At 38.3% G+C, this 21,679-nt stretch overlaps 2 non-coding genes across 2 annotated transcripts; one reads left to right on the top strand and one right to left on the bottom strand.

Annotated features, from left to right (window-relative positions):
- Positions 1–19,805: 19,805 nt before the first annotated feature.
- TRNAK-UUU (transfer RNA lysine (anticodon UUU)) lies at positions 19,806–19,878 on the top strand. Its single transcript has one exon. It is a non-coding gene; the product is annotated as a tRNA-Lys (tRNA).
- Positions 19,879–20,028: 150 nt separating this feature from the next.
- On the bottom strand, positions 20,029–20,099 carry TRNAG-GCC (transfer RNA glycine (anticodon GCC)). Its single transcript has one exon. It is a non-coding gene; the product is annotated as a tRNA-Gly (tRNA).
- Positions 20,100–21,679: the final 1,580 nt, after the last annotated feature.

Raw genomic sequence — 21,679 nt, forward strand, 5'->3', positions numbered from 1 at the left:
ATGCCAAAATTGGAAAGGAGAATATCTTGGGCCCAACAGTCGGGAAATTCAGTCTCCACAGTGAAACATCTGACAATGGTATGAGGCTGATAGACTTTGCAGCTGCAAAAAACATGGTAGTTAGCAGTACCAGATTTAATCATCTCGATATTCATAAGGGCATCTCGCTGTCACCAGATCAGAAAACAAGAAACCAAATTGATCATGTTGTGATAGATGGAAGACATTCATCGAGCGTGTTGGATGTACGATCGTTCCGAGGCGCAAACATTGATTCGGACCACTACCTTGTTGCAGCAAAGGTACGCACCCGCTTAAACGTAGCAAACAAAGTACAAACAGACACAACACGAAAGTTAGACATCGGTAAGCTGCAATCACAACAGATAGCCACAGCATATTCCACTCAACTAGCCCAATTTCTTAATCAAAGCTCTCCTCATCCCGATAACATATCAGCGCAATGGCAAAGCATTGCCCACTCCATGCAAACAGCCGCAAAATCCATACTTGGATACCAGAGACCTCCACCAAGGAATCCGTGGTATGATGAGGAGTGTCGTGCTGCCACCGAAGAGAAAAATGCGGCATATAAGCCTACCTTACAATCCGTAGCAACGCGTAGCGCACGAGAGAGATACAGGGAGAAAAGGAGAGAGGAGAAACGTCTTTTCCGCAGGAAAAAGAGAGAGATGGAAAAGCGGGAGTGTGAAAAAATCGAGATGTACAGGAGCCAGAATGAAGTCCGAAAATTCTACCAAAGAGTCAAGCATCAAACTGATGGCATTGATACAGGCACATCCTCCTGTAGAGACCAGCAAGGTAATTTGGTAACTGATACAGATAGTGTACTCAGGATATGGAAAGAACATTTTTCAAATCTGTTGGTATCCAATAGCAGCGAAGACGACGAAGATACCACAGTCCCAATCCCAGAAGATGGTATTGAATGTATACCGCCCGGCCAAGATGAGGTAAAGACAGCAATAAATCGGCTGAAGAATAATAAGGCAGCAGGGGCCGATGGCTTACCAGCCGAGCTGTTCAAAACCGGAGGCGACACGCTGACAAGGTGTATTCATCAGCTAGTTAGCACCATCTGGCAGGAAGAACGAGTATCCGACGATTGGAACCTGAGTATCCTGTGCCCCGTCCACAAGAAGGGAGATAAGACTGTATGCTCTAACTATAGGGGCATAAGTCTACTCCCTATTGCCTACAAGATCGTGTCAGGGATATTGTGCGAATGACTAAAGCCTATGGTCAACGAGATAATTGGACCATACCAATGCGGCTTTAGACCTGGCAAGTCCACCATTGACCAGATATTTACCCTGCGGCGACACCTACCACCTTTTTGTCGAATATAAAGCAGCCTTCGACAGCCTGCTGCGTTCAAAGGTATTCCAAGCCATGTCTGAATTTGGTATTCCCGCAAAGCTCATCCGGCTTTGTAAAATGACTTTAACTGACACGAGGTCCTCAGTTAAAATAGGAAAGAACCTCTCCGAAGAGTTTGGTACCAAAAGAGGTTTCAGACAAGGAGACAGCATTTCGTGTGACATCTTCAACATCCTGCTAGAAAAGGTTATACGAGAGGCAAACGTCAAAAGAAGTGGCACAATCTACACCAATAGTCTAGTCACATGTTACTTGCTTATGCTGATGATATAGACATCATGGGCCGATCAGTAATAGAAGTAACTGATACCTCTATAAAAGTCGAAGGAGAATCTGCTAAAGTGGGTCTGGCGGTAAATGGTGAGAAGACCATGTTGATGGTGTCGACGTGCATCCATTGAGCTCGGACCGACTGTGGATGTTGTTTCCTATAATATTGAGGTAGTAAAATACTTCGTCTACCTCGGCACCTCCCTAAACACAACAAACGACATCAGTTGTGAAATAAAAAGAAGAATTGAATTGGCCAACAGATGCTACTTTGGTTTAAGTAAGCAGTTTAAAAACAAAGCCACATATCGTCAAACAAAAATAACGTTCTGCAAAACACTGATATTACCCGTGCTGATGTATGGCTCCGAAGCCTGGGTACTTGCGCAAACTTGGTGTGTTTGAGAGAAAAATTCTTCGAAAGATCTACGGACCAATCTGCGTTGACGGTGAATTTCGACGTCGCATGAACCACGAGCTGTATCTGCTATACAACGGCATCAATATAGTTAAACGTATCGAGATGCAGCGATTGCGTTGGCTAGGCCATATCATAAGAATGAGCGGTGCACGCAGAATTGGCAGGCCAAGGAATAGATGGCGCATACAAGTGGATGATGAGATGAAAAGGCGCGGTATTCCAGAGTGCAAAGCAACAAATAGAGAGGAATGGAGATCTCTTCTTAGTTCGGCCTATAGAACAAATGTTCTGTAATGGGCCAGCTAAGTAAGTAAGTAGCCAACGTAATATTTGTATATCGATTCGTATAACTATACTGATGTCATTGTGATAGGTGATACAGCTCGTTGTTCATACGTCGCACAATGGTTCAGGAATAGATTTTCCTGGCCAAAACACCAATTTTTTGTAGTCACCGATAGTCAATTTCTATATGGAATTAGGTTCCAGCTGCATATATTTGCATTTCCGTGTGTGACATTAAAATTACTGACGATGCCTCTGGTCGTTACAGTGAATATGCCGAATTACTGTATTCTCAGTTTCTTCTTTATTTTGTGTTTTAATTGTTTGTTTTGGTTTTTTCTTTAAAGATTTTGACATTTTTGTTTTGGAATCTACTTATGAGTGTATTTTTTACATGTGTATATTTTTGATATATGTATGATGCTACATATAATATGAAAAACTAGTAAAAATGTATAGTTCAGTGGCACCGAACTTTATTATATCCCCTACCATGAAATATTCTGACCTCAAATGGAATAATTTGTTTCCTTTCCTGTCCACGATACCAGTCAGAGACGTTATTGTTCTTATGGGTGAACTAGTCCTTGGTTTTGTCACGCTTAAATCGGTCTGAACAGTATAGCTTAGTATAATAATAATACCCTATTGCGATTTGGTGACTAACTAGATGGAAATTATAACCGACAATGTCCAGTAAGATGGAATTCTGAGGAGTCAACTGCATACAACATCAACTGTGGAAGTGGGTAAAAAATGGTTGAAACACCTAAACACCGTTTACATTAGAGCTTTTTGTCGAGTTAACCTTCTTTATGATGATTTATTTGACGTTTGGAATTGACATTTGAAATCCAGTACATTTATTACATACTGTTATAGGCAAACGCATTAACAGACGGTTAATAATAAGCATTTTGTGAAGATTGAACTTTTGTCCTGAGATTTCAACGAAGGGTTATCTCCGAGTTAAATACTTAGGAATTGAACGTTGCACATCTTTGGATAGTTCATGCCAGAAATTGTGATCTGATGTTTGACTGTATCGAAAGGCTTCAACGACAGTTGCGAATAGTCTTCGATGAGTTAGACCATCCCTGAACCATTTACTTCAAGTATTTTGGAACCATAAAAACTCTTAATTGTCCAAGAAGCCGATATTTTATATTTGTAAACTCAGTTGCTCCATTATTCCATCACTTGGCAGCCGCTTGCCGAAACCTTGTGCAAAGTTTGGCATAACGTTGTCCCTTTTTATATACCCTATTTATATTAATTTATTATCTAATTTCGAGTTTAAAACTCCTTTTGGTATTCTTAGTTGGGACAACTGCAAATATGTGGGTATGAAGTAGTCATAAGTTCATTTGCATATTAAGGTACCGCCTAAGTTGATGCTAGCAGATTTAAGAATGAAATGTTTAAAACAAAAACCAAACAGACAGTGGTTTTGAAATATATTTGTAGTTAGTGTTTGTAATTATTTTGTAATATAATAATGTTGAATAGAATCTTGTATACACAGACCCAATGCGAATATAGGAAGGTGATACAACAGGCGAATTCAGGTTGTACGCATACAGCGACTGTCACTGAAAATCAGCGTACGTAAAAATACTTTAAATAACATTTCCAATCGTTTCGTTTCGTATTTTCCATAGGAACAATACAAAACGAAAACAAGTAAAAAAGCATTAAGTTCGGCCGGGCCGAACTTTTCATACCCTCCACCATGAAATATTCATTCCTGTCCCCAACTTTAAGTGAGTACGTTAAAATGTCAGATAATGTACATAAAATGCTTCATTCGGGAGGCCCTTTTTTATGGTGCCTATATCTAACTGTTGACAATTTTTGGTGGGCTAGAAATTGGGAGGTACTGTTATATAGGGGTTATAATAAAACATGGGCCTATGTTGACAGTTTTTGATGGGAGCCTTTAATGTCAGAATCCTCAAAATATCGAAAATCGGTACATAACGTGGGAACTTCAAATGTCATTAAAAATATGAAAAATATGAACTTAAATGAACAATTTTTGTTGCAGAATTTTTGTTGACTTTTAAATTTCAAATTACAGAAAGTTCGTCCAAAAAATAAAGCTAAGGTACGGAAAATCGGGAGGTTTGTTTTGGGGCTATACAAAAACATGGACCTACGTTCGGTTAAACATTTTAAGTAAAATCCTCAAAGTACCGAAAATAGGGAAGTATCGTTATATTGGGGCTATGTTGAAAATTGTTGATGCAGATGTGTGGTGACCACTACAACCTTCAAATGTCAAATTACAGTTAGTTCTGTTAAAAATTGTAGCTAAAATTGCCAAATTACTGAAAATTGGGAGGTACCGTTACATGGGAGCTATATCCGAACATGGACCTATGTTGACAATTTTTGATGGAGAGGTGTTGTGACCACTAAGAACTTCAAATCTTAAATTACTGCTTGTTCGGTTCAATATTGTAGCTAAAATCATCAAATTACTGAAAATCGGGAGGTACCGTTATATGGGGGCTTTCTTGACAATATTTGGTGGAGAGGTGTGGTGACCACTAAGAATTTCAAATGTCAAATGTTCAAATTACAGATATTTCGGTTAAAACTTGATGGTAAAATTCTCAAAATACCTGAAATCGGGCGGTAACGTTATATGGGGGCTGTTGCAAAACATGGACCTATGTCCACTAGTTATATAAGTTTATTGATATTTAAGAACCCTAAATGTCAATTGATAGCTAAAACGGTCTGAAAATGTAGATAAAAACGTCAAAATGCCGTAAATCGGGGGTACCGTTATATGGGGGCTATACCAAAACTTGGACCTAGGTCCACAACTTTTGTTATATAAGTTTAGTTACACTTAAGAACCCTAAATGTCAAATTATAGCTATATCGGTCTGAAAATGTAGCTAAAAACGTCAAAATACCGTAAATCGGGAGGTACCGTTATATGGGGGCTATACCCAAACGTGGACCTATGTCCACAAGTTTTGTCACAAAAGTTTATTGACATTTAAGAACTTCAAATGTCAAATTATAGCTAAATCGGTCTGAAAATGTAGCTAAACCCGTCAAAATACCGTAAATCGGGGGGTACCGTTATATGGGGGCTATACCAATACGTGGACCTATGTCCACAACTTTTGTTAAATAAGTTTAATGACACTTAAGAACCCTAAATGTCAAAATATAGCTAAGTTGGTCTGAAAATGTAGCTAAAAACGTCAAAATACCGCAAATCGGGGGGTACCGTTATATAGGGGCTATACCTAAACGTGGGCCTATGTCCACAACTTCTAATTTATAAGTTTATTAGCACTTAAGAACCCTAAATGTCAAATTATAGCTACATCGGTCTGATAATGTAGCTAAAAACGTCAAAATACCGTATATCGGGGGGTACCGTTATATGGGGGCTATACCAAAACGTGGACCTATGTCCACAACTTTTGTTATATAAGTTTATTGATACTTAAGAACCCTAAATTTCAAATTATAGCTAAATCGGTCTAAAAATGTATCTAAAAACGTCAAAATACCGCAAATCGGGAGGTACCGTTATATGGGGGCTATACCAAAACGTGGACCTATGTCCACAAGTTTTGTTATATATGTTTGTTGACACTTGAGAACCCTAAATGTCAAATTATAGCCAAATCGGTCTGAAAATGTAGCTAAAAACGTCAAAATACCGTAAATCGGGGGGTACCGTTATATGGGGGCTATACCAAAACGTGGACCGATATAGCCCATCATCGAACTTGACCTGCCTGCAAACAAAAGACGCAATTTCCCAAAATTTCAGCGTCCTATCTCTATTTTTGTGGATGCTAGAGTGATTACCACAGACGGACGGACGGACGGACGGACGGACGGACGGACGTGCTCAGATCGACTTAGAATTTTACCCTGATCAAGAATATATATACTTTATAGGGTCGCAAACGAGTATTTCAATGCGTTACAAACGGAAAAACAAACTTAATATACCCTCCATACTATGGTGGAGGGTATAAAAAATAACCTACGTTGGCCGAGCTCGCTGTTTAGTTTTGTTTTGATTACATTCGTGAGTGCAAACAAAACGAAAAGCGAAAAGTACTCAACTCCACAAGACCAGATAGAAAACGGAATAGTACTAAACACATGTGAATAAATCAAAAACGTTTGGTGGTTGATAAAATTCACTGTGGTATGCTGATGCTAACTTATAGGGTTGTTAAGCAATCACATGTGCGTGTGTCTGAGTGTGTCATTGACAATACGCACGGGAAACGTTTCCCAAAAATACTTTTTGTTTCGGTGGTGAATGAAACAACTCGGCAAAGCATAGCCGAAGTTACAATACAGCAATCGTACGGTTTCTATCTTTTTACATTGAAAAGTTTGTGTTTTTGTTTTGGTTGTGAGAATGAAACGATTCAGAGAAGCTGAAAAGTTTGTGGCTTTGTGTGATTGGTACGGGAATCGTTTTGTTTGTTTCCGTTCATTGCTGAAAATGATGCAACATGAAATAAAACATTTCGTTGATATGTCCAGGTTCACACTAGAGTGATTTCAATGAAATAATTTCATGAAATTAGACGTTCTTAAATCGAGTTCTCCACTACAGCAATATCAAAAAAGTTACTTTAGTATGGAGCTCGATCTAAGAACGCCTATTTTCATGAAATTATTTCATTGAAATCACTCTAGTGTGGACCGGGACTAACTTCGAAACGAGTTGAGATTTTTTTAAAATTCAAAATATAATTTTGTAGGCTGAAAAGTTGTCTTTAAGGTGGCATAGAAAAATATTTCATTTACAGTACCGTTATACAAAACATCTTACTTAGCTGGCCCATTGTTCCATAGACCGAACTAAGAAAAGCTCTCCAATTATCTCTGTTTAGTGCTTCGCTTTCTGGAATACCGCGCCTTGTCATCTCTTCATCCACTTGTTTGCGCATTCTATTCTTTGGGCTGCCAATTCTGCGTGCACCGCCATGTGGCTCGAATTTATACGCCTTTTTATCGGGTTCATCATCGCTCATTCTTATTATATGGCCTAGCCAACGCAATCGCTGCATCTCGATACGTTTAACTATATTGATGTCGTTGTATAGCAGATACAGGTCGTGGTTCATACGACGTCGATATTCACCGTCAACGCAGATTGGTCCGTAGATCTTTCGAAGACTTTTTCTCTCAACACGCCAAGCACTGCCTTATCTGCTTGCGCAAGTACCCAGGCTTCGGAACCATACATCAGTACGGGTAGTATCAGTGTTTTGTAAAGCGTAATTTTTGTTTGACGAGTTGTGGCTTTGTTTTTGAAGTGCTTACTTAAGCCAAAGTAGCATCTGTTGGCCAATACAATTATTCTTGTTATTTCACTAATGATGTAGTTTGTTGTGTTTACGGCGGTGCCGAGGTATACGAAGTCTTTTACTACCTCAAAATTATAGGAACCAACTTCAACAGTTGGTCCGATCTCAATGGACGCATTGCGCGTCGACACCATCAACTTCGTCTTCTCGCCGTTTACCGCCATACCCACTATAGCAGATTCTCCTTCGACCTTCATACTTCTTTTACTGATCTTCCCATGATGTCTATATCATCAGCATAAGCAAGTAACATGTGGTGTAAATTGTGCCACTTCTTTGGACGTTTGCCTCTCGTATAACATTTTCTAGCAGGATGTTGAAAAGATCACTCGAAAGGCTGTCTCCTTGCCTTAAACCTCTTTTGGTACAAAACACTTCGGATAGGTTATTTCCTATTCCTATATTGAGCTGCCTAGCCTGCTTCATTTCTGACATAATAAAAATAAAAGAATTAAGAAGGCCGAACAAATTTCGAACTCGGTTGCCATTTTCTTTTTTATTCTTTTATCAGAAGCAAGCAAGGCATGCAGGCGAGGCAGCTTATATACCCAGGTCTTTAGAGTCATTTTACAAAGTCGAATGAGCTTTGCGGGGATAACAAATTCAGACATGGCTTGGAATATCTTTGAACATAGCGGGCTGTCGAAGGCTGCTTTATAATCGACAAAAAAGTGGCAGGTGTCGATCTGCATCTCTTGGGTCTTCTACAGGTTTTGCCGGAGGGTAAATATCTGGTCAATTGTGGACTTACCAGGTCTAAAGCCGCATTGGTATAGTCCATTTATTTCGTTGACCATGGGCTTTAGTCGTTCGCACAATATCCCTGACACTATCTTGTAGGCGATAGGGAAAAGACTTATGCCCCTATAGTTGGAGCATAAAGTCTTATCTCCTTTCTTATGGACGGGACACAGGATGCTCAGGTTCCAATCGTCGGGAACGCGTTCTTCCTGCCAGATGGAGCTAACTAGCTGATGCATACACCTTATCAGCGTGTCGCCTCCAGTTTTAAACAGGTCGGCTGGTAGGCCATCAGCTCCTGCTACCTTATTATTCTTTAGCCGTTTTATTGCTGTATTTACCTCATCTTGGCCGGGTGGTATACATTCAATACCATCTTCTGGGATTGGATCTGTGGTATTTTCGCCGACTTCGCTACTATTGGATACCAACAGTTTGAAAAAATGCTCTTTCCATATCCTTAGCCACTATCAGTATCAGTTACCAGATTATCTTGCTGGTCTCTACAGGAGGATGTGCCAGTTCCAAAGCCATCAGTTTGATGTTTCACTCTTTGGTAGAATTTTCGGACTTCATTCTGTCTCCTGTACATCTCGATTTATTCATACTTCCGCTTTCCATCTCTCTCTTTTTCCTGCGGAAAAGACGTTTCTCCACTCTCCTTTTCACCCGATACCTCTCTCGTGCGCTACGCGTTGCTACTGATTGTAAAGTAGCCCTATATGCCGCATTTTTCTCTTCGGTGGCAGCACGTCACTCCTGGTCATACCATGGATTCCTTGGTGGAGGTCTCTGGTATCCAAGTACTGATTTTGCGGCTGTTTGCATGGAGTGGGCAATGCTTTGCCATTGTCCTGATATGTTATCGGGACGAAGAGTGCTTTGATTAAGCAGTTGGGCCAGTTGAGTGGAATATGCTGTCTGTTGTGATTGCAGCTTACCGATGTCCAACTTCCGTGTTGTGTCTGTTGGCACTTTGTTTGCTATGTTTAATCTGGTACGTACCTTTGCTGCAACAAGGTAGTGGTCCGAGTCTATGTTTGCTCCTCGGAACGATCGTACATCCAACACGCTTGATGCATGTCTTCCATCTATCACAACGTGATCAATTTGATTTCTCTGGCGACAGCCAGGTGCCCTTATAAATATGGAGATGCTTAAATCTGGTACTGCTAACTAACATGTTTCTTGTAGCTGCAAAGTCTATCAGCCTCATACCATTGTCAGATGTTTCACTGTGGAGACTGAATTTCCCGACTGTTGGGCCAAAGATATTCTCCTTTTCAATTTTGGCATTAAAATCGCCTAGTATAATTTTAATGTCATGGGTAGGGCAACGGTCATAAGTTTCTTCTAAGCGCTCGTAAAATATATCTTTGGTCTGTTCGTCCTTGTCTTCAGTGGGAGCATGAGCGCAAACAAAGCTGATGTTGAAGAATTTTGCGAATTGCAGCGAGTCTTTCATTCACTGGGGTGAAACTGGAGACCAGATGTTTTAACCTCAGACCAACTACAAATCTGCAACCAAACTCATGCTTTGTGTCATGGCAGCTGTAATACAGTGCGTCACCTTTAGGTGTTGTTGTGATGCCTTTTCCGTTCCATCGTATTTCCTGTATGGCAGTAATGTCGTCCTTGTACTTTTCAAGTACATCTGTCATTGCGTAAACTACACCATCTCTATCAAGAGTGCGAACATACCAGGTGCAGATTCGCAGATCATGGTCCTTAAAACGATTGCGGGGTTCGTCAACTTTAGAGGGGTTTGTTTTTCTTTTCTTATGACGCCCAAACCCAAGTTTTTAACGATCTTAACGTTCATATGGGTGAACGCGCGGCACATGTCAGCTCACTACCTTTAACGGGTGTAAAAGGCAGTTCCCCAAGTGACACCACGGGGAGGTCAGTGTCCACTTGAGATGAAAGAGGGACCAAGATAAATCCTGGGCTTTGCCATGTTAAAGCCGGTCAGGACCGTTCCTTGGTATCTTCCATCCCCTACGACACCCAATCACCACTAAGCAAATACATCAAATACATATAACCTTTTAACATATACACGTGCCCACCATAACGGTACATCCAGATTAGAATCAATTAAAGGTTTATTTGGATTAAGGACCTATTTTATACATATGTATAGTATGTACATAATATATAAATATCGGAGTATTATTTTATCATTATGCTTTGTTTACATTTACGAAATCCACTCGATTTCAACTGTCAATTCCATTGGTTAAACGTCAAATGAAATCCAATGGATTTCAGAAGAGATTTCAATTGACGTTTGAGCAATGGAATTGGCAGTTGAAATCGAGTGGATTTCGTAAATGTAAACCTAGCGTTAGAAAGGATATGACATTGAAAGTAGTGGTTCACTCCTCGTGTACGGAGAGCCTAGAACATTAACTTTATTATCCTTTTACTGCACTTGATCGAATAATATAATTTATACAAAACCACTGTTATATGGGGCACAAAATAGACCACTTTTTTGTTGTCGCAACTCCAACATGGAAATAATATTTAATTACAAATAAAATAAAACTTTACATTAACTATGACCAACCACTGGTCGACTAGTCGTATGTTTGGCGTTTGGTGGTTAGACGTTTGTGGACCACACCTTGATATTATGACCACCTTGACTTTACTTTCATTTTGGTTGGTTAGTTGGTTGGCTTGGTTTAACAACAATAAAACAATTGTTTTTTCGAGGTTGCTGCCGCTTTCGTAGTCAACAACTATTATTTTTTAATATTAATAATTAAGATACAAATATTACAAAAAAATAATAATAATAATAAATAAAAATAAAGGTTTTGGGTGGTACATAAATCATATGCAATCAATAAATTGTAACTAATCAGGACAAATTATGGAATATATTTTAATTTACGAGCGTTTTCTGTTTCAAGTGCAACAGAGCAATGGCTACTATGTTCCTAAGTCCCGATCCACACTAGAGTGATTTTATTGAAACAATTTCATGAAATTATGAAATTGCTGTAGAGTGGAACACGATCTAAGAACGTCTAATTTCATAAAATTATTTCATTAAAATCAGTCTAGTGTGGACCGGGACTAAGCAACCTAAGACGTTAAAGTAAGACATTTTCGAAAGTCAAACACATATCTCGGGAGGCATGGATTTCCCCCTGAATACTATAGTTCGAACTGTTTATATCAGAGTTGTTGTTCGTACATTACGAGTGCTAAGAAAGTCTTCACATTCCTAAATCAGAAAAAAAGAGAAAATTTAAGAGAGAATACGTGTGGTTTTGTTTATAATTTTTTCGTTGGAAGCAGCTGATTTATGTGACTATGCCAATTTCAAAAAAAAATATAACTTAACCGTAATTGTTATGAATTTCAAAATTTCCAATCACCCGGATCAAAAAGGTATTAATAATGTAGTATTTTACCTCCCATTATTTGACGGTTTTTAAAAGTTTTGTCTATATTGGATTTTTTTCTTTATTAAATTGAAATTAATCAATTTTGAAAATTCAACACAATAGCAGTTCTCCTCCCGTTTAACAGGAAGTTTGTGTGGAATATTTATCTTGAAAATTGCTACAATTAAACAAAAATAATAATTAAACAATATCGTAAATAACAAAGCTACCGCTCGATCAACATAGCATATCATAGTGACATATCAAATTTAAATTTAATCCCATTATTATAAACATTGTTGTTGTTGCCGCTCCGATACATATCAGAGATAATGTCATTGTTCTGCAAAAAATGGAATATCCCCAAAAAAGGTGAAAACAAGTAATTGATAGTTCAAATGTACGTACAGATAGAGTTTAATTTGCCTTTGGGGTGGGTTATTCGAAGCATTCAAATATTTATGTTTATCATGGTATTGTTTCAGATTCATACTTAAGGGACAATATCTTTATAAATCGCTTAGAATTTATTGGCTGTTTTGTTTAATTCGTGGATTTATAAGTTTTCTATAACGTATTTATATCATGTTTACATTATAGCATTTTGCCAGGTTAACCTCCTTTATGAATATTTATTTCACGTAGATGTAGTGGAATTGACAATTTGGGTGACGATAGGGATGACAAATTCCAAGGAAAAGTCCTGATGGCATTTAACCTGAAAAAGCTCAGGGCTTATCTTGGTCCTTTTTTCACCTCAAGTGGCAACTGACCTACCCGTGTAGTCACCTTGGAACTTGTCTTAAAACCCGTTAAAGATAGCTAACATGTGGCGCGCGTCCACCCACAAAAAGTTAGGTTAGACTACGGTTTTTAGCACTATATATGTAAGTATCATCCTACCTAAACTAGGACGTTTATGTAGTAAATTTTTTTGAAACCCCTCTACAGTTAACAGCCACCACAAACGGTTTAATCTGTACCGGAGGATTTTTGATACTCGCCCTTAAAGTTCAATGAAGAGTTTATAATTGCCAGAACTAATCAACAATTAATAAGGATATATCTATCATCTCCTATATAATGGTACCGCCTGACTATATGGAGACCCAGCGTTCTCACGTATCACCATGGTGGAACCATGGCCCAATTATAAAGGTCCTCTCTCAAAAACAAATGATTTTGATTTGAGCTGTCAAAATTCATATTTGTCATTTGAATTCGCTGTTAGGTAGAGAAATGTCAAACTGTAGAGGAACAGGTAGATGTATATCGAAAAAAGAAAACATATCAACTTTATGTTGTACACGTAAAATGTCAGCATTTATTTTGTTTTGTATTAGAATTTAATTTAAAATAACTTATTTTGGCAGTTAAAGATCGATCAACTGGTATTTTCTCTAACGCCAAACAAAAATAACTGCGTCAACAACTTTTTCTCGTAAAACGTTATGTATGCATCTACCTTAATTGACAATAAAGAAATTCGCCTCAAACATATTCCGTGTCGGCGAAAACAAATTTTTCGCCTTTGTTTATGAATGTTGACATTTCAAATCTTTGTTTTTTGTTTGAATTCGCTTGAGAGAGGACCTGCATAATTGTAGAGTTGTGCTTTCTAGTTCGTTTAGCTGATCGATCTTTTTAGTTCAGGTCTTTTGATTGAACTAGTTCGTTCTTTTAGTTCAGTTCGTCGTTCAGCAAGCACTTTGCAATAAAACTCTCTAAATGTTGCACATTACTATATAGTTGACCGAAGATCCTATAAACTGTTGATAATGAATTGGGAGAGTGTTTTTCTCGTTGGTAGAGTATACCCAGGACAGTGTGACACAAGTTCTATTAATTTTTTTGAATTCTGGTTCATCAACTATGTGTAGCGCATGATGACCTTTTGCTACCATTTTGCCTATCAATTTCTTCAAGCTTTTTCATAGGAGGAGGTCTCCGGATGTTGAGAGCTTGTACTTGGCAATTCTACTCCAACCGCGTCAGATTCCAAGTTCAGAGTCCTGTGTGTTTGCCGTTTCAAGAGGCGGTTACTGCCTTTTCATCACCAAAGGAATATGATGATGCTTTGTCTTCATGTGTCTACTTAAATTGCCAATGTACCCTCCAGCAGTACTCAAGGATGTGGGGCAATACTTGCATGTCGCTCTTTTAGATTCATTTTCCTTAAAATGCATCCAAATTCCACAATATTTTCTGTTTTCAGACATATTACTTTCTAAGAACAAATTTGCACTCTTCGATTGAGAAAAACTAGCAAAATGTAATTGTCTTACCCTGCGTTTACACATGACAGGACAGTTGAGTACATGTATTAATTGTCAAAAACCCAAAACATGCCTGTGTGACGTAGGCGTCTAGACGACTGCAAAAACAGTTGTCAAATTATGAATGAAAATCGTCGATTTGTTTTTGTTTTCCGTTCACATATTTTGTTTTTGTTCATGTTCTTTTGTCTTCAACACATTTCAATTATTATCTCACTTGTTTTACAAAAATGTCAAAAATTTGTTAACCCTACTGTCTGTGAAAAAATGATGGACAGCTGACAAATGTATGTATGTGTTAGTAAATCAGAGTTTGAAGACAAATTGTATGGTGCAAACGCCGGCTAAAACAGCTGACATTTCTTTCGTTCTTTTACTGAACTACTGAACTATAAAGAACGACTTCGAGTGATCTAGTTCAGTCGTTCTTTGAGGTGAGTCGTTCAATTGAACTAGTTCGTTCGCGAACTACACAACTCTACATAATTGGGCTATGGGTAGAACAACGAAGGTAGAGTAAATACTACAACAAATATAACTCAACAACAACCAAAAGAAATTTGATTTTTTTTGTAATGTTAGTGTCACAGGTGCATGTAAACAAAACAAGGAAATGTCTATAAAAATTTATGTCTGGTTACCCTAAAACTTGTAACAATTTGTACCAATTGTTGCTGGAAGTCGTCTGTTAACACAAAAAGGCAGCAAAAGAGAGCGAATCGGAGAGACATTTTAGGTGTGTACGATAACCCAATAATTTGTACAAATTCGTACAAATTATTGCTGAATGCTGTTCGATAACAAAATTATCCAGCAAAAGAGAGCGAGTTTGGAGAGATTTTTGGAGAGTTTTGTGACTGAGAACTTGCAAATTTTTGCTGGGAAAATTTGTCCCGCAAACATTTGCAAGTCTGATCAGCTGATTTGAAAACATTTGTTTTGTTTTATTTTTTATTCTTGTTTGGCTAAAACAAAAATAAACATTGAAATATCAAAAAATTAAACATCAAAAGCTGAAAAATATAAAAAAAAATCATGGAAAACAAGAACATCAAATTGATGCAAAAACTTTTCTTCTTCTTCTTCTTTTTCAAAACAGTTGATTCCTTGCAAGTTTTTACAAATTGTTGTTCGATAACTTTCTGCAATTTTTCTTGCTTGAGAGAGTAAAATTCACTGAGAGAGGTTGCTGGAATTGACTGAGTAATTTTTGCTGGGAAAGTTATCGTACACACCTTTTGACAGTACTTTTACTGAGAGTTTGCAAATTCTTGCTGGACAAATTTCTTCTAGCAAGCACTTGTAACTGTTTTTCTTCTTCAAAACAATCAATCAGCTGTTTTTAATTATTCGGTGATTTATGCTTGTGAAAATTAAAAAGAATTTTATTGTGGAAATATCAAGCCTTATTTGATTTGTTTTTTTTTTTTTTTGGAGAACAAAGTTGCAATGTGTAAAAATTCCTTTTTTGGGTCATTTTCTTTTCTATTTTAAATAAAATACAACAATTTTGCTTCCTTTCCTTCCATTCCTTTTTGGCGGACATAAGAACGTTAAAAACTTGGGTTTTGGGCGTCAGGTTAGTAACCCTCCCGTAGAAAAAACAGCCTACTATGAAAAAACTAAAGAAAAGGAAAGCAAACCCCTCTACTGTTGACGAACCCCGCAAACGTTTTAAGGACCATGATTTGCGAATCTGCACCTGTAATGTTCGCACTCTTTATAGAGAAGGTGTAGTTTACGCAATGGCAGATGTACATGAAAAGTACAAGGCCGACATTACTGCAATACAGGAAATACGATGGAACGGGAAAGGCGTCACAACAACACCTAAAGGTGACGCACTGTATTATAGCTGCCATGACACAAAGCATGAGTTTGGTTGCGGATTTGTAGTTTGTCGGAGGTTAAAACATCTGTTCTCCAGCTTCACCCCAGTGAATGAAAGACTCGCTACAATTCGATTAAAAGCAAAATTCTTCAACATCAGCTTTATTTGCGCTCATGCTCCCTCCCACTGAAGACAAGGACGAACTGACCAAAGATATATTTTTGAGCGCTTAGAAGAAACATATGACCGTTGTCCTGCCCATGACATTAAAAGTATTCTAGGCTATTTTAATGCCAAAATTGGAAAGGAGAATATCTTTGGCCCAACAGTCGGGAAATGAGACTGATAGACTTTGCAGCTGCAAGAAACATGGTCGTTAGCAGTACCAGATTTAAGCACCTCGATATTCATAAGGGCACCTGGCTGTCGCCAGATCAAAGAACAAGAAATCAAATTGATCACGTTGTGATAGATGAAAGACAGGCATCAAGCTGAGGTGCAAACATAGACTCGGACCACTACCTTGTTGCAGCAAAGGTACGTACCAGATTAAACGAAGCAAACGAAGTGCGAACAGACCCAACACGGAAGTTGGATATCGGTAAGCTGCAATCACAACAGATAGCCACAGCATATTTCACTCAACTGGTCCAACTGCTTAATCAAAGCACTCCTCATCTCGATAACATATCAGCGCAATGGCAGAACATTGCCCACTCCATGCAAACAGCCGCAAAATCAGTACTTGGATACTAGAGACCTCCACCAAGGAATCCATGGTATGACCAGGAGTGTAGGGCTACTTTACAATCCGTAGCAACGCGTAGCGCACGAGAGAGGTATCGGGAGAAAAGGAGAGAAGAGAAACGTCTTTTCCGCAGGAATAAGAGGGAGATAAAAAAGCGGGAGTGTGAAAAAAATCGAGATCTACAGGAACCAGAATGAAGTCCGAAAATTCTACCAAAGAGTGAAATATCAAACTGATGGCGTTGGAACCTGCACATTCTCCTGTAGAGGCCAGCAAGGTAATCTGGTAACTGATACAGATATTGTGCTAAGGATATGGAAAGAGCATTTTTCCAAACTGTTGGTATCCAATAGTAGCGAAGTCGACGAAGATACCACAGATCCAATCCCAGAAGATGGTATTGAATGTATACCACCCGACCAAAATGGGGTAAAGGCAGCAATAAACCGGCTGAAGAACAATAAGGCAGCAGAAGCTGATGGCCTACCAGCCGAGCTGTTTAAAACCAGAGGCGACACGCTGATAAGGTGTATGCTTCAGCTAGTTAGCTCCAGCTGGCAGGAAGAACGCGTACCCGACGATTGGAACCTGAGCATCCTGTGTTCTGTCCATAAGAAAGGAGATAAGACTTTATGCTCCAACTATAGGGGCATAAGACTTCTCCCTATCGCCTACAAGATAGTGTCAGGGATATTGAGCGAACGACTAAAGTTCATGGTCAACGAAATAATTGGACCATACCAATGGGGCTTTAGACCTGGCAAGTCCACCATTGACCAGATATTTACCCTGCAGCAAATCCTGGAGAAGACCCAAGAGATGCAGATCGACAGCTACCACCTTTTTGGCGATTATAAAGCAACCTTCGACAGCCCGCTACGTTCAAAGGTATTCCAAGCCATGTCTGAATTTGGTATCCCCGCAAAGCTCATTCGGCTTTGTAAAATGACTGTAACTGACACAAGATCTTCAGTTAAAATAGGAAAGAACCTCTCCGAAGAGTTTTGTACCAAACGAGGTTTCAGGCAAGGCAGAAAAGGTTATACGAGAGGCAAACGTCAAAAGAAGTGGCACAATCTACACCAATAGCCACTTGTTACTTGCTTATGCTGATGGTATAGACATCATGGGACGATCAGTAAAAGAAGTAAGCGATACCCTTATGAAAGTCGAAGGAGAATCTGGCTAAAGTGGGTCTGGCGGTAAACGGCGAGAAGACCAAGTTGATGGTGTCGACGCGCAATGCGTCCATTGAGCTCGGACCAACTGTGGAAGTTGGTTCCTATAATTTTGAGGTAGTAAAAGACTTCGTCTACCTCGGCACTTCCGTAAACACAAAAAACGACATCAATTGTGAAATAAAAATAAGAATTGTATTGGCCAACAGATGCTACTTTGGTTTAAGTAAGCAGTTTAAAAACAAAGCCACATCTCGTCAAACAAAAATAACGCTGTACAAAACACTGATACTACCCATGCTGATGTATGGCTCCGAAGCCTGGGTACTTGTGCAAGCAGACATGGCAGTGCTTGGTGTGTTTGAGAGAAAAATTCTTCGAAAGATCAACGGACCAATCTGCGTTGACGGTGAATATCGACGTCACATGAACCACGAGCTGTATCTGCTATACAACGACATCAAGTATAAACGTATCGAGAAGGAGCGATTGCGTTGGCTAGGCCATATCATAAGAATGGGCGAAGATGAATCCGCTAAAACTGCGTATAGATACGATCCGCTTGGCGGTGCACGCAGAATTGGCAGGCCAAGGAATATATGGCGCAAACAAGTGGGTGAAGAGATGAAAAGGTGCGGTATTCCAGAGTGCGAAGCAACAAATAGAGAGAATTGGAGATCTTGTCTTAGTTCGGCCTATGGAACGAATGTTCTGTAATGGGCCATCTAAGTAAGTAAGTATCTATCATCTCCTATATTATGGTACCGCCTGACTGTATGGAGACCCAGCGTTCTCACTTGTCACCATGGTAGAACAAAGAAGGTAGAGTAAATACTACAACAAATACAACTCAACAACAACCACATAGAAAATTGTTTTTGTTTGTAATGTTAGTGTCACCGGTATATGTAAACAAAACAAGTAAATGTCTATAAATAATTGGAATTTAAAAAAACTAATATTTTTCACATTTTATTGAATATGTTGGAAAAAGTGAATGAAAATTCGTTAAATTTTCAGTTTGAAAGTATCCATATCATTCCACTAAATGAATAATTACTCACAAAAAATATAATTCTTGCAAAAATGTTTGGGATCGCTAAAAATTCATTGAAAAGGGAGAAGCTGTTTCCAACTTTTGTTTTTGAAATCAAAGAAGCACATGCTTATAAAGGCCTGCGTACATAAGCTGCTTTGCCTGATTGCCTTGCTTACCTGCTTCATTTCTGACGTAATAAAAATAATAGAATAAAGACGAAATTTCGAACTGGGTTGCCATCAGTTGGAAATTGGGTCGGCCTTCTTTGTTCTTTTATTTTTTATTGAAGCAGCAAAGCAAGGCAATCAGGCAAAGCAGCTTATGTACGCAGGCCTTTAGGGCTTTAGTCTTTTTAAAATTTAACAAAATATCACACATATTTAAGAATATTGTACCGCTTTTATATTATATAAAAGGTGTTATAGTGTGGAAGAGGTTCCTTATTATTGATATGAAGAAGTCTTTAAGGGAAATAGTTTTTTCTGAATGATATATTTGTTCCTCAAAAAATATATGTCCCTAATATGCATCGAAAATATAAATAAAAATATAAAATATCGTATGGAATTTGACACTAACATTACAGCCCAGTTCAATCAGCTGGGTACTGCTGTTACCTCATATTGTACTACCATGACTTATCACTATGGGGGTTATCATGAATGAAATTTCCCCGTGAGTTTTGTCTTTCCGCCGTTGCAACTTAAGGGAGAAAATTAAAAAAATCACGGGGAGTTGCCGTTCATAATAACCCCTATGATTAATTTTTTTAATTGAATAGTAATTTTAAATGAACACCAATTTTTGACAGCAACTGTTCAGATTCAAATGACATAACTTCGTTAGCCCGGGTAGCTCAGTCGGTAGAGCATTGGACTTTTAATCCAAGGGTCCAGGGTTCAAGTCCCTGCTCGGGCGATACTTGTTTTATGGTGGAGTATTGGGAAATAATTATCATGATTCCACCTTTTCATTAATATAATGCAAATATTATCCATTCTGATAAAAAAATCTCACTGGGCTAACAAGCTTAAAAAAATTTTTTCTTAGTGCTTAAAAAACGATGATTGCATCGGCCGGGAATCGAACCCGGGCCGCCCGCGTGGCAGGCGAGCATTCTACCACTGAACCACCGATGCTTATACAAATATCATATTGGCTTATGACCTGACTACGGAAAACTAATTTTCCATAGCATCAAAATGGGCCCAACCATAGGAATGACTTGAAGAAGTTCGACCCATGTTTAAAAAGAACCATGCTGCATTGCCATTGTGCGACTTTTCGTAGATTATTAATGGAAATACATAAGTGTTTCATTCAAAACAGTCAAAATTGATCGTTGTTGCTTTAATATTTTATTAAAGCTCGCAAAGACTATGTTTCGGATTAAAAAAATCTTAACTGTAGCCTCGAACTGTAACAAAAGAAGTAAAAACGAATCAGTCGGCTTTGCTGACAATTAAATACCCTCGGTCTGTGCCTGTACAAAAAGCAACACAAAAGTGGTAGATCCAACAAATTTCATATAAAAAGATCCCTAATTGTAATAGAATAGAATTTTCGTAAAAGATAAAAGATGTTTCGGAGTTTTCAAGCGAAAAGTGGGCTAGGTTTCACAAACAGTGGCCCTAATTATCTCACTGACAGATCCAATCAGCACAGTCCACACCAAAACGCATAGTCCTTCATATATTATAAGAACAAATTCGGGAACACTGATTCAAAGACATGTCTGAAAGCTCATTGGGCTTTGTAAGATGACTTTAACTGGCCCTCAGTTAAAATAGAAAAGAAATTAGTTTCAGCAGGTTGTCCTTGCAGCTCCCTTTACGAGGGTACCTCCCACATAATATTCTGAAAAGGTTAAATTTAAGAGCTCCTCTCGAATAGTTTTGATTCTTTTTTAGTACGTTGTCCTAGTGACAGTCCATACTTCCTGAAATAATGTCCCAAAACCCCAAAAAAAACCTTGCCGGCACATACTAAAATAGTAATAGTGCAAGCTTAGTGAAAAATAATTTAATATTTCAAGTTCTCTATGAATCAGAAGTTTGCTAACTAAAAATTGTTGGTATATGTCAATGATTTGGTATAGCCAAACATTACGGTACCTACAGATTCCACGTATTTTGAAGCAAACTCGTGACACAAAATCAATATATTTTATATACGGTATAATTATTATGTTAGTTTTTTTGTCAATGGCAGAGAGTATATTACCTTCAGTACAGCTGACTGACACTTTCTTACTTGTAATTTGTATACCCTCCACCATAGTATGGAAGGTATATTAAGTTTGTTTTTCTGTTTGTAACACATCGAACTAATCATTTGCGACCATATAAACTATCACCTTATTACGGTTGGCGTAGTCGTAGACGTTCAAGTGACGTAGATGTTGTCGTAGGCGTAGTCGTAAGTTACATTTTTTATGTGATTAAAATTGATATACAATGACAATTTTTGACTTTTATAGCATGTTATATTCTTAAAAAAAAATGAAAGAAATACATTAGTAATTCCCAGAACGGATTTCTCGTTTTAAATAAAACATTTATTTTTGTTGATACGACAAATTGGTATTACGTATGGCGTAATACGACAAATGGGTATTACGTGTGGCGTTGAAACACGAGGAAAGAGTCGTGTCCGATTTTGTAAACGACAGCATATAAAAATAGAAACAAATCAATTTCAAAAGATTTTTTGGGGAATG

This window comes from Musca autumnalis, unplaced genomic scaffold (genome assembly GCF_047663935.1).
Source record: "Musca autumnalis isolate F117 unplaced genomic scaffold, ASM4766393v1 scaffold_2, whole genome shotgun sequence".
Lineage (NCBI taxonomy): Eukaryota > Metazoa > Arthropoda > Insecta > Diptera > Muscidae > Musca > Musca autumnalis.